Consider the following 16,873-nt stretch of genomic DNA (forward strand, 5'->3'; position numbering starts at 1 on the left):
CCCCCCCCCCCCCCCCCCCCCGAGGATGTTCATAAAATAAAATGTGAGTCTGCAGTGGGACTTCAGAGCTTTTTTAAATGTTCAGCTCCTGTATGAGGACTTGAGATTTAGAGGCAATAGTTTGGTCCGTACCTAAAAGCCGCATGTACCTCGGGGTTCCCATGTCTGGATGTACGTCCCGGTCCCATCCTGACTCCATGTAGGAGAAGGCTTGGCTGTCCACCCTGCCTTTCCTGCTTTGCATAGGGAAGCAAATATGTTAAGCACACAATTTCTGAGCGAAAGTAAGGACAGGACTTCTGCCGGCCATGGATTGATCAGTTGGGATCTTAAAAACAACACTGCAAAATTCAGAGTGGTGCCATCGCAGCCTAAAGGCTCTGTAGTAGCTACAGTAGAAACGTACCAAAGTAAGTAACGTTTGAGTCATTGACTTGACTTATTTGGGATTAAAAAAAAAAAAATCATTGGGCAGTCTTCTCCATGACCCACTGCAGATGTGCCTCACCCTTTAATTTATCAGAAGGAAAGCATCATTACTCCCTCATCTCGGAGCAGGGTTGCAAATCATTAATATATATTTAAAAGCTAAGACATCACTGGGAAATGCTCTACAAAAGCCTCAAAGGGCAAAGATAAATCTGTGAAGTCACCCAGGTTTGGAGAGAGGGTGAGCAGCGGCACGAGGCGCACGACAGCGATGCCGGGAGATACCGCAGCGCTTTCGCCGGATCCTGCGCGGGGCCAGAGGGAAAACAAACGCACGTGTGATCTCAAGACAGACCGCGGAAGGGTCGGATCAGGACTGTGCTTGCAACCTTAATGATGGCATTTTCTGATATTTGGCTTGGCAGCATTTGAACAGCTTTTTGGGGAGAGAATCGGTCTTCGTACCGCTGCTCGTGCCAGCTGAGCTGCGCTGCGGTCGGCGGCTGCCCTTGGGGAGAGGGAGCAACTCTTACTGCGCACAAGCACAGCCGGATCTGGGCCACGGTTATTTCATATCAAAAGACATTGCATTAATCAGCCGGTATTTAATTAATAGCAAAGATCTGTCTGATTAAATTTCAATTAAGCCCTTGTTTGAAGCAGTGACATTTCGGATGTTGCTGGACAACCTTGATGACCACACAGATGGCAGGCAATGAAAACATTAGCCAAATATTTTTACCATGACTGGTTGAACAAAATAAAGTACATCCATTATAATGAGCCGTGTTATAGCACAACCCTCTGTAGTACAGCAAGCAGCGAAATTACTACCATAACAGATTGCTGCTCACTCTAACATATGCTGACTCTCTAACTTACTCTGTATTTCTCCGCACAAACAAGGATATACAGATGAATTAAGTTCTTTGATCTGTAATGAGTGCCATGAATCCACAGGTTCCCAAAGAACAGCGTGGAGAATCCAGTAGTTATTATATTATTAAAATAAGGTGATTTATTTATTTATTTATTTATTTTTACCTTCTCTCTGTCTTTCTGGATTCTTATTAAAATACCTTTCCATAGGAAAGTTATTAAAGAGCTTATTTGGTTTAATTCATCAATAAGAAAACGGCAGCCAAAAAAAAAAGTCACCCTCAGTACTTAGGCACAGATATTCATTGCAGTGACAAAGCTTGAACATAATTACTTAGCTGTGTGATGTGATGACTTTATTATACGCATCTACATTAATCTGACTTTGAAATGACAAATTTCACAGCCGTTTATTAGGATACGACTGCTAAATGACTGATATGACAACGACATGTGTAGTAATCATAACCTCCTAATACAGTTGTACTTTTTTATCCCCCAGATGTAGCCCTCATCATGATGCTTCGGCTGATTCCAGGAACCTGAAGAAGTTTTACTGTATTGCACTGATTATAAACTTGCTAAAAGCCTTTTTTTTTTTTTTTTTTTTTTTTTTTTTTTTTTTTCTTGACACAGTAGACTCATGCTACACTGTACTGTGAACCCACACTAGTGGGTATTGATGCTCAAAATATTTCCATGGGGATTTACAGTATAATTAAGCAATAACGTTAGTAGAATAAGACCCTGCAACAGTAGTGGCCTTTACCACTGGTAGGTGACTGCAGGGCAAAGCCACTGACGTTTGAAGTGAGCTGAGACTGTTGCTGAGGGATGTTGTTATGTGGCCTGAAGGCCTCAGCTAACCTGAGATGTCCCCATTGCTCTCTCCACACTGTCTATGTGGGCTGAAGGACCGTTGTAAAGCCCGAGCCAAGCCTGAAGGTGGGATGGGAGCGGGAGCAGTCCCCATGCCCTGCCCCTTTGGATGGCACAGAGCTGTCACCCTCGTGCTCCCCTCGCTCTGAACGGCCCCAGTTCAAGGATGATGTCAGCTGAGATGCTCCTCTGGACATCAGCTCGTGATGGCTTCAGAGGTGGAAGCGTGGAGACATCTGCCCTACCCTGGGCTGTGCCCTGTTCTTCACCCTGGAGAGAAGGTAAAAGGAAGAGTCGTGGCAGCGCGCTCATGAAAAGATCTAAGTTAGACCAGTATGAAAAGATCTCAGTTAAACCACTCCTCCCCAACACAACTTTCCAGTCTCCCTTGTTAAAAATACCTTCTGCAAACTGGCAGGAATAACACCGTGGCTCCAAAACAGCCCGAGCACCACTCACTGTGAGACCAGCTGCCTCCTGCCCTGCCTGCACTCGCTGCCTTCACCACCTCCTCTTCCACTCTGGACATTTCCAGCACCGCATTTTGGAAGTTATGTCATGTCAGGATGCGCCCCGTGTGGAGTGCGGCATCTGCTGGAGCAGCCCATTGGGCATCACCAGGGCTTTGCAATTAAAGTTTCGGTATGGAGTGGACACAAACCCTCTTATTATATCAGGTCTCCTCCAGGGGAATTAATTCTATATTTAGCTGAAATTTCCATTGCTGCTGTACCTGTAAAAGAGCGTTAGTATCCTCATTATTCAATTAGACAGATACACCGGCAATAAAATATTCTTTTTTTTTGCAGCAGAAGCTGAATGATATTTCCTTGAATACCTGCAGACATATTCCCTAATTGTTGCCTCGTATATCTTAACTGTATTATTTCTGATTTGCAAGTGTAAATAAATGTACTGCTTGGGATGATCATATTTCACACCAATTTATTTGAATGACATTAATGAGTTCTCTCTACCAGTGAGACCTCGCTTTGAGAGCTAGGCTGTGTTTTCTACCCATAATTTAATATAAGATGGTTTCCCACCATCGTATATTAAAATTAAATAAATAAAAATCAGCCATGGGAATGCCTGAAAGGATTTAATTTTGTTAGTTATTTGCATTCCTCCGTTATGAGCCTGTGACACCATTAACAAAAAAATTATAATTTTATTAAAATACTGGAGACTTGGAAGTGATCTTGATATATTTGAAGGTTACCATTGCTAACAAGAGACACTTTGTTGTTGGAAGTATTCCACAGTTATGGCAAGTTCAATATTGTAATCTTGGAAGGCACAGTGGTGTTTGGCTAGTTTCAAAAACCTTTCATTGAAATGTTTTGTTTACTATACTTGGTATTTCTAAAATATTATATAATTGTTGCCTGAAGACCTGACTCGCATCCACATTCCCTGTAGCTTCTCACTAGAAATGTCTTAGCGGCGTTCCTACCTCGTTTGCCCCTCAGTTTACACCATCCCCTTAAAAAATACGCCTGGAAATCACTACTTTTTAAGACCTTCTGAAGCGATCTGTATATTCCCCCATACCATGAAAAAAAAAAAAAAAAAAAAATGTCTCCAGGGCTACATGTACCTGCGGCTCTTCCTCCTCTTCCTTCTGTTGACACTTTAGGTGTCACTTCGATGCTGGAGCAGGGCCACGATGCCAAGCACACCAAAAGTTGTGCAACTAAAGGTGCCAACTTTACAAGCTGTTGTACAGAAGCTGAAAAGCCTGGCTTAGGAAGGAGTTTCTCTGTGATGACTCCAGACATGAGGGACGCAGGAGCTGGTTGGGGTGTTACTAGGAGATGCAGGGCTTGGGGTTCAATTTCTGTGCCAAGTTCAAAGACTTTGTGCCATTGTCTCAGACTCGGGCATTTTTAGAGGCGTAGAGAGACATGCTTGAGGTCCAGGGACTCCAAGACCTCTGAGGAAGGGGAGTCTAAGACAAGAAGGATAAATTTCCCTCTGAAAGGGCCTTTTCCCCCACTTTATGGGTGAAACTGTGGTTGGTCATTTAGCCTAAATCCCTGCCTGCTAAATTCTTGGATGCTAAGGTGATGCACGATCACTCTCCATTTTCTGCCTGCTGCACTGTCCTGTCCCAAAGGGGTGTGATAATAAATACATTAAAGACTGGAAAGTATCCATATTTGATAGTAATCAGTGTCCGTAACCACCACTGAGAGGCACGTTGGCTCTAAGGGGAGAGTTAAGTCAAATCCAGAATATTTTCCTATTCCTATTTATTCTAGAACACCCCCATGGCTGTGGGAAATGCTGCTCCGTTGGGAATCATCCCCGTGAACATGTGCCGGGGGCAGCAACGGCTCAGTGACCTTCACCCCACGCTCTGCTCCGTTTGCTCCATCCTTGACCTCAGAAGTTAATCCGGGGCTTTCCTCCTGGGTGCAAAAGAAGCCTTAAGTGAGAGAGAATGAGGCAGTCGCGCAGACCATGTGGGGTTTATCTGTGCCTAAACCCGGGCAGATCTTGCTCGACTGAGTGGACGTCACTACCCAGCCTCTGGGTAGCCACCAAGATCTTCAGTATAAACACAAAAGCATCCCCCCGGACTAGTCCTTCCTTCATGGACCCGCAAGGTTGTTCCTCTAGCGTTGTTTATCAGCGCGGCGTTTCCGCAGAGCGTCCGCATCAACATTCCTGTGCCACCAGCCTGCCCGCTGAAGCATAGTATATTCTCCACTTTATATTCAAGGCAGCTGAGCGATTCTCCTTACTTTGAGTGGCACGCTGCCACCCATACATTACAGAGAGAGCAAAACTCTGAGGAATCATCGAAGCTAACCATACATTACATGCATGATGGGCTTACCAGATGTCATTTCTTACATTGTTATGGTTTCATAAACTACACTGACATTGTCATTATGCTCAAAAATTTGATCCCACTCTGCTATTCTTAAAATGGATGATTCTGAAGGTTGTTGCATTAACAAATAAGAGTTTGCAGGAAGGCGGATTTGCAACAGGAGTTTGTGAATGACTGGGTTATAACATTTGCTGGAAAATGGCATGACAATTGATTCATTGCTGGAGACAGTAACAAAAAAGGCAATGCTAATTCAAAGGTTAGAGGATCCATAAAGCTTTAAAAACAGATTTATTACAGTAGGTGGACTTATTTTGCTCAGAAACTGGAATTGCAGCTGTCTTCCCTGTATTTATGAGACATTTAATTAATCAGTCATAATAAGTACGTTAAAAACTAAATCGCTCTTATTAAGATCTACATTACTCTTGGTGCTTTCTCCATTACAGCTTGTTTGTGATAGCAAACAAATTCCTTTCAGATACGTGAAGAGGGATGAGTCCTCTCCAGCAGAGCTTGTAGCCAAGAGCACCCAGAACTTGGGAAAAGGGAAAAAGAAACAACAGGGGGGTTAACAACACCAGCAGCGCGGAGTCGCTCTTCCCTAGAAAAGGTGAATTTGAAGTCAGACGGTGCAGAGGCTCTTTGCTAAGTGGTGTTGACAAGCACCGCGGACAACTAAGCTGGAAACTCGGAATTACTCTGTTTTCCAGTTACACATCACAGAAACATCTGTCAACCCCCCGACCTCCGTGGAAACGGGAGGTACTCAGCATCTCTAAAATAAGACCAGGATGCCTGCAGGCAACGGGCAAGCTCAGAACTGGGGCCAGTTTCTTGACAGTCTTGTCTTTGGAAAACCCTCTGATTTCTGCAGGCCCTTCCCCATTTACATAACTGGGGAATTTGGCCTTGTGCCTTTCTAGGAGGACAAATACTGGGTATTTTGGGTCCTTTTTCCCTTTTCTTTCTTGACTGGCTTCCTCCCTCCCTCATCTCACAATGAACACACAGAGGACTGCGACAAGAAAAGCAGAGACAATAGAGGACCCCAACAGCATACATTATTAACCATGTCTGCATTCTTTAGTGTCCTTGCTGCTAAAATTAACACAGCCCGCGTGGCACCCTGCCAAACCGAGCAAAGTGCATGTCATAAACAATACAGGTGGGCACGACGGCGAACCATTTGTCTGTTCCTGTAAATGTCCCATCACGTCCTTCTCAGCTTAATAATGCCCTAGCTAACTAAACTGAGTGATAGTTTTCACAGGCTAATAATGACTCATTTGTCACAAAGTCTGACTTTCATTTGCAATAGCATCGTAAATTCTCTGAGCTATACGGCATGCCCGAAAAGCAAATTTTTTTTTTTTCCTTCCTCTTGTAGTCATAGTATCATGTAGGATATTTTTGCGGGTGTCCATGAAAAAAAAAAAAAAAGGTTTTGAAAAATCCTACATCAAGAGGAGCACAGAAGCAAACTCCATTGCTTAATCAAGAAGGATGGAATAAGCCCAGTAAACCCTTTATTCCTGGAAATGCAGACCTGAGTCTGTTAGGGAAGCTGGAATGGAAAAAAAGGACTAAACTACCAAAATAGGTACCAAAAATAAAAGGGCCTGTATCCCGTTTTTTCACTCCTTTCCACCATGCTTTGTTCCTGAGGTTTCACTGGGGAAAAGCAGCTTTTGTTTGTTTTCTGTTGACTCATGGACTTTATTTCTGAGCTTGATCACCCCCGTAATAAATGAGGTGATATTTCCTTCCTCCCACTCAGCTGTTTGCTCTGCAGAGGCCACCACTCATCACTCCCCCAGGGCTTGTCACAGGACAGCCTTGCTCTGCCTTCGGGTCTCCAGGTGCAGCCCTAGGGGACACCTCTCTCCTCATGGGACCTGTCCCCAGAGAGAAATAATGGAGGACTTGAGTGGTTTTAGGCTCAAGTGCAAGTGCTCCCACTGTGTCGTGCCTCCAAAGTGAAGCAATAACACATCCCAGCAACATCCTTTCCAAAACATCCCAGTTTAAATGTGAAGGAAAACTTGGTCCTTAGGCCAGCTGGGAGCCAGGTCTTCTCAGTGCAGGACCTCTAACGTGGCTTAAGGCTGTTGATTTTTGAACGTGTCCCCCCTGGCCAGGAAGGAGGTGCAGGCAGGGATGGTTCATGAACCCCGTAAGCCGATACTATTGAATTCCATGCGTGCATGTGCACCAAAGGAGGGGTGATCTGTGAGTCATAGCATGAAAAACTGCAGGAGGTACACAGACACTTGCGTGTAAAACGGAAAATGTTATCAGAAAATAACGTGTAAGGGCAAGTTCTTCTCGTGCCTCCCAGACATCTAGCCCGCGTTCAAATTTTTTTTCCCTGTTTCACAGGTGCTGATGCATCTGTATGAAAGGAAAAGATGTTAAACATGATCTGCCAGCTTGGTCTGACACGTAATTAATTCCCAGCCATTGAGCTCTGCCTGTTCTCATCACTGGGAATGAAAGGTAGAGAGCGATGTTGAAGATCAGACCTGGACGAGCGGGGAGGAGTTGTTCCCTGGAGCATCTTCCAAAGAGTTAGGGAGCCATTTCCATCCCCGTGCAAAACCACACACTCCTGAAGCTCTCGGGGCTTGAATTACTGCACTCATTTCAGGCTCAGCGAACCGTGCTTAATCGACCTACACCCTCCAGCTCGGGGAGAGTTTAGGGCTCCCCGGACAGGCAAAGGACATCCAAGGTAAGAGAAATATGCTGATTGATGAAGTTAAAGGATTCTGCCCAGACTTCAGGGACAGAGAAGCAGTCCTTGGTCTTTGCTGTTGCACAGAGACATGGAAGACTTGAACTGCCAGGCAGTAAATATCAGAATTCGCATTAAATTATTGGGATGAATAACGATTTCAGTCAATCAAGAATATGAGTTAAAGGTTTCACCATACCAGTGCACATCCTGACTGGTTTCAGTCAATCAAGAATGGGATTTAAAGGTTTTAGGGTGCCATTGCATATCCTGTAGTCTGTGGATAATACAATGAATAACAGATCGCACACAACTGCATTACAGTTAGGTACACGATCTCCGAATTATCTTAAGAAAACAGAATATTCCACAAGCGTATTCAGGCATTTGTTTCTATTATAGCAGAGCATCAGGGAATTTAAAGAAGGTGGAAATTATGCGTGATGTCCCTCCTTTAAATGCCAAGGTACCTTGACCATTCCCAAAATAAGCCTCATGGTAGCGACGGATTTAGCGGTTTTTAAGCCACAAGAAGCTAAGCAGGTGCAAATGGGTAAAGCTTCCCTGAAGTCTGAGTTCACTCCAGCAGAGGATCTGGACTATATTTTGTCAAGGACTGGGGACTGCCCATTAGCTTTAATTGTGCTGTATATTCCACTCCTTAACATCCACTGCCGTTTCAAAAACAAAACAAAACAAAACAAAAAGTTCTTGTGACTCTTAGACACAGAACAGGAACATTCAAGTCCATCTGGACAGCACCTCTTCTTCTCAGTTTCCCGAAGATGAAGAAGAGGCTCAGTCCGCCTCTTTGCACTGCGGCTTACATTGGAAAGTGCAAGGGACTCTCCTGTTTCCTTTGCTGTATCATCTCACTTGCAAAGCATCCGTCAGTCCTCAGGGAGGCAGGAAGGAAGTGTAAAAAATAAAAATAAAAATAAATAAATAAATAAATTTTAAAAACAACCAAAAACCAGAGCTCTTAGTTTGTTGCAAGGAGTAAAGGAGAAAAGGAGAAAGGGAAAGGCAAGACCTAAAACCTTGTTTTGCCTGGAAACAAGCAAAGCACGTTATTCAGTTGTTTGGGTTTGGTTAAACTCTCAGTAGGGATCATAACTTGACACCTGCATCTCCGGTCCTGGTGGCACAGGGGCTGTGCTAGGCATGGGAAGGAGATGTATACTTCCGCTCGAATCTTACAGAAGGAACAACGTTTCCTAATGTCCCAACGTTATGCCGAGATACTAAACGAATTGTCTGTAACTCAATGTGATAAATTATTGACGGAGGTGAAATGGCTGTTGCAGCTGGTAAAGCTCCATACACTGTTTCCAGATCACCGTCACCTTGCAAAGGATTTCAGCCTTTGTACAACTTGTGCACTACATCAGCCTCTTGAGTTTCTCAAGTGATTTCAGCAAAATTACACTAAATTTGACATTGGCCCATCATCTACATATTCTTCTCTGACAGATTAGCAAGACCCTGGGTTTATCCTCCTTTCATAAGAGAGCTCCAGTTTCATCCTGTCCAGTAATTGCTGGAAATAATTCTCTGGCAGTTGCCCTCTTTGCTTTTGATCTCTTTGTCTGATCATCCCATTAGTCATTTTCTTCTTCTGCAACATGAGTGTCCGGTTCAATTTCATTCCTATGCAGCTGATACCCAACTTCATTTCTTATTCCGTACCATATTGCCCTTCAGAGCTCTCTATGAACTTCCATGGCTCTCTACCATTAGTAATTGAATATCTCTGAATTTTTTAAAATTCTTCTCTTTTGTGCTGTAGAAGTGAGGTTACCCTCACTTTCCGCTGGAGTGCTTTCCACACATGATTTGCACTTGTTCTGAACAAGGGGCTCTGTGTCTTGCAGCAAAAAAGCTAACTATATGCAATCCAAGATGAGTTAATCATTGTGCAAGAAAGATTTGTCAGGTCAGCTGGTGTAGCCTTTGCGATATTGCTCTCATTAGAAATTGCCTGAGTTGGATTTCAAGAAAGTTTTTAATTTAATTCAATTCAGTGTTATTACTTTGCAACTAAGAGTGTCCAGAAATCTGGTATTTACGAGCATCGGATGATGATGATTTGTTGGCTTGGAAGCTTGGTAGACTACAAAGGAATACAGAAAAGGTAATATTTCAGTTTTTTGAGGAAAAAAAAAAAAACAAAAACAAACAACTCTACAGTGTTGTGAAATAATTACCTGCCCTGTAAACTGTGAAGGAAATTAACCCTGAGAACACCCTCATTAAAATCTGAGTGGAAAGAGAAAAGAATCAGCTAGCAATCACCTTACATCAATCCATCTGATGGGAAAATCCACTGACAGCCAGTATATATGGATGGCATTTCCTACATTCACAGTCTCCAGATCACCTAAATAGAATTAAATACTGGTATGTGTCCAGTCTCAGGTTTCTATTGATGGTTGTATTTTATTTTTCTTTTTTCCTCTCCTCTGGAAAAAGCCATTTCTTATATATAGCATTTACTAGTCCGTGCTAGCCAGAATATTTATTTTACCATTATATGAAAAATCAAAAAAAAAAAAAAAAAAGCCACCCAATTATTTGTTTTCACAGAGTCATCTCTGCCAACACGCAAATTAGCATTCAGTTTATTCATCTAAAGCACACGTTGGGGAAGGAATATGCAACAGCTCTCAGATTTTGTAGGTACAAGAATATATAATATACCCCAAACTTTCTCATTCCGTGACACAAAAGGTAACGTATATGTGAATGTATTTGAAGGGTGCTTCTGCCACGAGCACTAAAGAAATTTTGCATTTACTCTAAGATTTTGAAGGTTCTTGGAGAAACGGTTCTTCTATTCCCTCATAATGCACACGCAGTTTTGCTCGGGAACACTTGAACCTTTCGCAGAGTGATAGGCTAATCTCTTGCTGCTTGTCATGTATTTTTAATAAAGCCTGGACAAAGCCACAGCTGAATTTTGTAATTGAAGAAGGCTAGGCAGAACGATTTAACACAAGATATTTAGTAAATCAAGCCTTGGGAAACAGTGGAAAGGATTGAAAAGGCGAGTGAAGGTTGATTTCCACATCAGAGTGCTAAGCAATGAGCAACGATAAGGCAGAGTTTAATTTAGTAATGAACAGAAGTTATCAATAACCTACTGGTTTTACACCGGTGATAACAATATAATTAGATTTGAAATCAAAAGATGGAGATGAAAAAACTCAATTAGTAAGATAAAAAATGTAAATGGCGGAAAGTGCAGTTTACCGGATTAAAGGAAGTATGAAAGGTTAATTGGGAGCAAGAACTGAAGGAAAACTATTAGCAAGAATCTGGAAATGTTCAAAACAGGGCTGGGAAAATTACATGATAAAGCTGGGAAACGCACAACTAGGAAAGAAAAGGAAATTACATACAACTGTCCAACTCCTCACAGATTTCCACACCCTGAGCCCGAAAAGCCGCGATGGTGGCTGCTGCAGGCTGGGGGGTGCAGCTCGGGTATATGAAATAGCTCAGCTTTTTCCTTGCCTCCTCTTACTTTGCTTCCCTTCCCTTTGTCTTAAAACACAAGTGACTGGAGGAAGGGGGCAAGTGCAAGGAGTGGACGATACAAAGCTTTGAATGCATCTTTGTGGAGGGAAAAAAAAAAAAACAAAAAAAAAAACACCAAAACCAGAAAATTGCCTTCCTCAAAGGTGACCAAACAGTTTTTGTCCGAATTAGAATCTTTTGGAAGATTATTATTATTATTATTATTATGTTTATTATTATGTTTATTATTATGTTTATGTTTATTATGTTTATTATTATGTTTATTATTGTTTATTATTGTTTGTTATTATAGTTTATTGTTAATATTATTATCGTTATTTTTATCGTTAATATTATTATCATCATCATCATCATCATTATTGTTATTATTATTATTTTCTAGCCTAAGGAAAATTATTTTCAAATAATGTGGGAAAAATCAAGACACAGCTGAACCTAAGTTTCTGATTCTTTATGGATGAGAAAGGCAAAACATTAAATCATTCAAATCAGACTTGTGTGGGAGAGAAATGAGTCTTACTGCGGTTTCCCTTTGGCTTAGAAGTGAGCCCTCCTGTATGACTGCAACTGGACATAATACATAAGGACATTACGATAAACTAAACTTCCAACCTGGCCATGAAGCTCTAAACATAGTTATGGCTTGAATTTGCGGACTGTAGCCTTAGCGTAGTGCAAAATTGCAAACTTCTTGTTTCATAAGGCTTGGCTAAGAGGAAAAAAAAACAACAAACAAACCAAAAACAAAAACAAAAAAAAACAACTTATAAAGTGCAGATTCATTTCAGTCCTGAAAAGAAATAAAAAAGTAAATGTTCCCTGTAACTCACGCATTTCGAGTTACTTCGCAGGTATTTCTCACGTTAAGATGCACTTTTTAAGCTTAAAAACCTCAGACTCATAGTAACTAGTCTCAATGTTCACATAAAGAAGGAGTGTTCCTGATGACAGGAATTATAATAACGTCTCAAAGGAAGGCTAGAGCCTGAAATAAACAGATGAGGAATAATCACTCAGCAAATGAGGTTTTACCTTTAGGGCTAGGGATCGCTTTGAGTGGCAAAACGTGAATTTTCCATCGATTCCACAGTATTTTTGTTATGACTGATGTCAGCCACTCTGGGTGTTCCTAAAATCCACCCTAGCCACTCATCCTAGGTCTTGCCATGTTCTTAATATCACCGACTCACTGGAGTGGTGAGTTCCACGGGGAAATCAGTGTTTTGCATATAAAAACGTTTTTCTTTTTAATTTCTTTTAGCATCTTCACGCCCTAGTGGTGAGATGGGGAGGCAAAATTTCCCAAGCTAACTTCTCCAGGCCATTTGTTACCTGCTGAATGCTGATAGTCCTGTGCCATCTGTCTCTTTTTTTTTATTTTTTCAGGTAATCGGCCCTCACCTTTTCAGCCTCTGCTCATCAAATCTGTTCTTTTGAAGCCAGAACATTTTTGTTTGTTTGTTTGTTTTACATTATATCCTTAAATTCCTGCTGATTTTCCATTTTCTCTCTGCCATGACGTGTGCCAGGCACATTCCAGGTGAGTCCCCCCAATGTTTAGCTCAGAAGTTTTTGATATTTTTGCCTGGCTCACCCTTCTGACCATTACACATTGAACCTACACCTGCTTTATGGACCAAAGACAAGCACTGAGCCGCTTTTTCTGTATCTCTGTGGATTATGCTGTTTGTTTATAACTTCTCATGTGATATACAGATAGATGCTAATTTTTCAGTGCTTTCCAAATGGGTGGAATAGGATTTCCCTGATTCTTATATAATTTGTGTCAAAAGAAGGAATTGCCCTAATTTTCCAAATTGTTACAGCATATTTTCCAGGTGCTCAATGTGTCCTTTCAGCACATAGAGTTTAAAGTGATCGCGGAGAGGTGGAGACTAGTGTTTGAGCATAAATGAAACACATTCAAACATAACAGCTACGTTAAATATTCTCCTTTCCTTTCACATTATGAAGCACTTTGAAAATTCCTTCTGATTTTTATCCCCGTCTGACATCTTACTAAAAAATGCTGTGAGGATTGACTTTCTCTAGGCTTTTCCTTTGTGTTAGTAAACTTTTTATTTTGTAAAGTTTTGTCTCAAAATATTTCAGGTAAGACTGTGTCAGACATGAATTATGATTTTTTTTTTTTTTTTTTTTTTTTTCAGATTTGTCTTTTCTGAACTTAGGATGCCCTGATGAAACTGGAAATTAAGGTCAAGAGACCTTCATCTCTAGAGCTGAGCAGTTCGCAGAGCTTCTTGCATGGAGCAGAAGAGCCCAAAGCCACTGCTAGAAGCAGGGTAAAGCACACAATAAAATCAGAAAATACTTTCAAAGGCAAAAGAAGAGGGCAGGAATAGCACAACGTTTTGGAGATGACAGCACGATGTTTAGTTGTCTGGATGCAGAAAATTTAAAAGTGTCACTGTTCATCTATCAATGCGCTTGACAAACAGAAGAGACACGCAAAGGGACCAAACCTACCAAGAAGGCTGATTTTCCTCTTGACCCGCTGGTCACCTTCCCAATACTGCAAGCACAGCTTCCCGTGTCCTTAGGTAAGGAACATCCACCCCATTTGGCAGTAGCTTTGGTACGTCACATGTACCAAGGAGAGGTGACCCCTCCTTTTCCATGCCGACACCTTCCAGGGATGCCAGAGCTGAAATGTTTGCTAGTTTGGATTACACTGAGGCAAATGCAAATTTGGGCTTAGTAATTTTTTTTTTTTTTCTTACAGATATTGCAATTACATTTAAAGAAGAGAAAATATAAATGATGTCATTATACACGGATACACTAAGCTTTAATAGACATAAACCCCTGTGTGATGCAACAGGCAATTCTTTCATTATTTAGTTGGACCTGTTGGCTATTTACATTTAATTTGTTCTTTTCCTGGTAGACAGTAATTAACCCAAGCAGCCTTGCCAACCAAGTAGTGAGGACTTTGTACTGGAGCAGAGCAAATTAAACTTTGATGCGATGATGATGACTGCCAGCTACTTAAAGGTGAATCATAAAGGCTTTAAAAACCCTGTTTGCAAGATTCTCAAATGTGAACAGAAGCCGTTGGCTTTAAATGGTAATTAGCACTGTAGTTAAACAGAATTTGAAATTAAAATGAGGACCCACACATTTTCCTGGAAGTGGATCTTCACTTCTCTGGCCAAGATGACAATTTCGTAATAAACCTGCTGGAGTTTGAATAACTGTTTATCCCAGCCCAGTATTTTCCATGCCTGGGGAGTAAATCCTTCAGTTGCATTAGTCTTTTAGGTGCAGCTGCCCACTTCATCCGAGCACCAGCCTGTGGTGCACAGTGATCCCTTGCTTCATGCTCACGGGCTCTGCAGACCTGGGTCCAGTCTGGTGAATTTTCAAGAGCAACCTCCGAGCTTGTCCCACCCTTGCACAGCCAAGCACCCTACGGGCTTAAACCTAAAACATTCAGCCTACCACAGTAAAAGACACATCTCGGAGTAATCATATTTTGCCACATGATTCCTGGCCTCCTCTCCATGCTGCAAGCCCTTCAGATGCCCTCAAAGGCAGGATGACTGATGGGTATGGACCAAGGCTCCAGATAAAGCAAATGGAGCCATCGGTACTCACAGAGCTGCCACAAATAAGAGGCCCACGTGTGGATATTGTACTTGTTTTGGCTTTTCTGAGAGCAGCACTGCAGCAAGACCCAGATGCTGTTGCTCCGTCCCTCTGTAGGACCCACAGGGTTTGCAGATTTCTGAGTGGAAACCTAATCTCCTGCTCCTGCAGACTGACTCAGGTTAGCCAAGCAGGTAATCTAAACAGACGTCATTACTAACGAGGTTATGTATAAAGTGACAGTTTGCACACTCTGCGAGTCTTCTATGAATACTGCTGCCTTTGCTATGCCACAAATATGTACTTCACGGTTTAATGAGTGATAGCTGAGACCGGTGGAGTAGACAGCACAGTCAGCTGGGAGACGGTTTCTTAATCTCCAGTGTGTGTTGTAATTTCCTTTGGGGCTCGCAGTCTTTAATATTATCTGGGAAGATAATAGCATCTGAGAATGTTTTTAGTATTCCTTTGTTAATCCGATAGCGTCATGACTATGTTGGTTTTTCTTGTTCACCGCTTCCCTTTCAAAACTTTATGCTGAAGGCAGTTTGGAATTAATACTGTGCTTATATCTTGAAACTTTCACTAAGATTCTGCCAGGATCTGTTCAGATAGTTATTGTTCTTTCCAATGCATTTATCACCTGAAGTTCCAGTCCTGCGGGGATTTCTGCATGCACTGTGCTGTGTTTTGGGGTTTGCAGACCAAGTGCTGGAGTTCAGTCCTAAGCACAGAAGAAATGATGTCCCGTGGTGTAGCTTCAGACCCCAAAGGAACTCATTGACCAAAGTAGCTGCCACAGCAGCGTTGAGTCCAGAAAGAAAACTGGAACTGGGGTCCTTGATTAAAAAGAAGTCAGCTTTAGGAACGGTGGCAGTCAACAAGGTTTCACTGAGGGTAACTCGTGCCTGACAAATTTAGCGGCCTTCAGCAAGAGGGTTACAGCATTAGTGGATAAGGGAAGAGCAACTGACATCATCTACCTGGACTTGTGCAAAGCATTTAACACTGTTCTGCATGACATACTCATCTCTAAATTGGAGAGACATGGATTTGATGGATGGAGATCTCGGTGGATAAGGAATTGGCGGACGGTCGCACTCTGAGAGTTGTGGTCAGCAGCTCCATGTCCAAGCGGAGAGTGGTGACGAGCGGCATCCTCAGGGGTTGAGGTTGAAGCTGGTGCTGTTTAATGTCTTTGTTGGTGACAGGGACAGCGGAATGGAGGCCCCTCAGCAAGTTCCCCGCCCACCCCGAGCTGTGTGTGCGGGGACACGCTGAGGGCAGGGATGCGCCATCCCGAGGGACCTGGACGGGCTGGAGAGGGGGGACCTGCAAACCTCGTGGAGTTCAACAAGGCCAAGGGCACGGTCCTGCCCGTGGGTCGGGGCAATCCCCAGCACAGACCCCGGCTGGGCGAGGAGGGGCTGGAGAGCAGCCCCCAGGAGAAGGACTTGGGGGGTTGGAGGGTGGAAACTGCCTGTGAGCCAGCACCGTGCGCTGGCAGCCCAGAAAGGCAACGGTGTGCTGGGCTACACCCAGAGCAGGGTGGGCACAGGGCCAGGGGGGGATTCTCCCCCTCTGCTCCGCTCTGGGAGACCCCCCTGCAGGGCTGGGTCCGGCTCTGGGGCACCAACAGCAGAAGGACACGGACCTGCTCGAGCGGGGCCAGAGGAGGCCACGGAGATGCTGGGGGGGCTGGAGCCCCCCTGTGAGGACAGGCTGAGAGTTGGGGGGTTCAGCTGGAGGAGAGAAGGCTCCGGGGAGACCTTAGAGCGGCCCCCCAGGGCTGAAAGGGGCTGCGGGAAAGGGGGGAAGGACTCGTCATCAGGGGGAGGGATAGGATGAGGGGTGACGGTTTTAAACTGACAGAGGGGAGATTTAGATGAGATGTAAGGCAGAAATTCCTCCCTGTGAGGGGGGTGAGGCCCTGGCACAGGCTGCCCAGAGAAGCTGTG

This window comes from Athene cunicularia, assembly GCF_003259725.1.
Source record: "Athene cunicularia isolate RWA chromosome 5 unlocalized genomic scaffold, athCun1 chr5_part1, whole genome shotgun sequence".
NCBI lineage: Eukaryota > Metazoa > Chordata > Aves > Strigiformes > Strigidae > Athene > Athene cunicularia.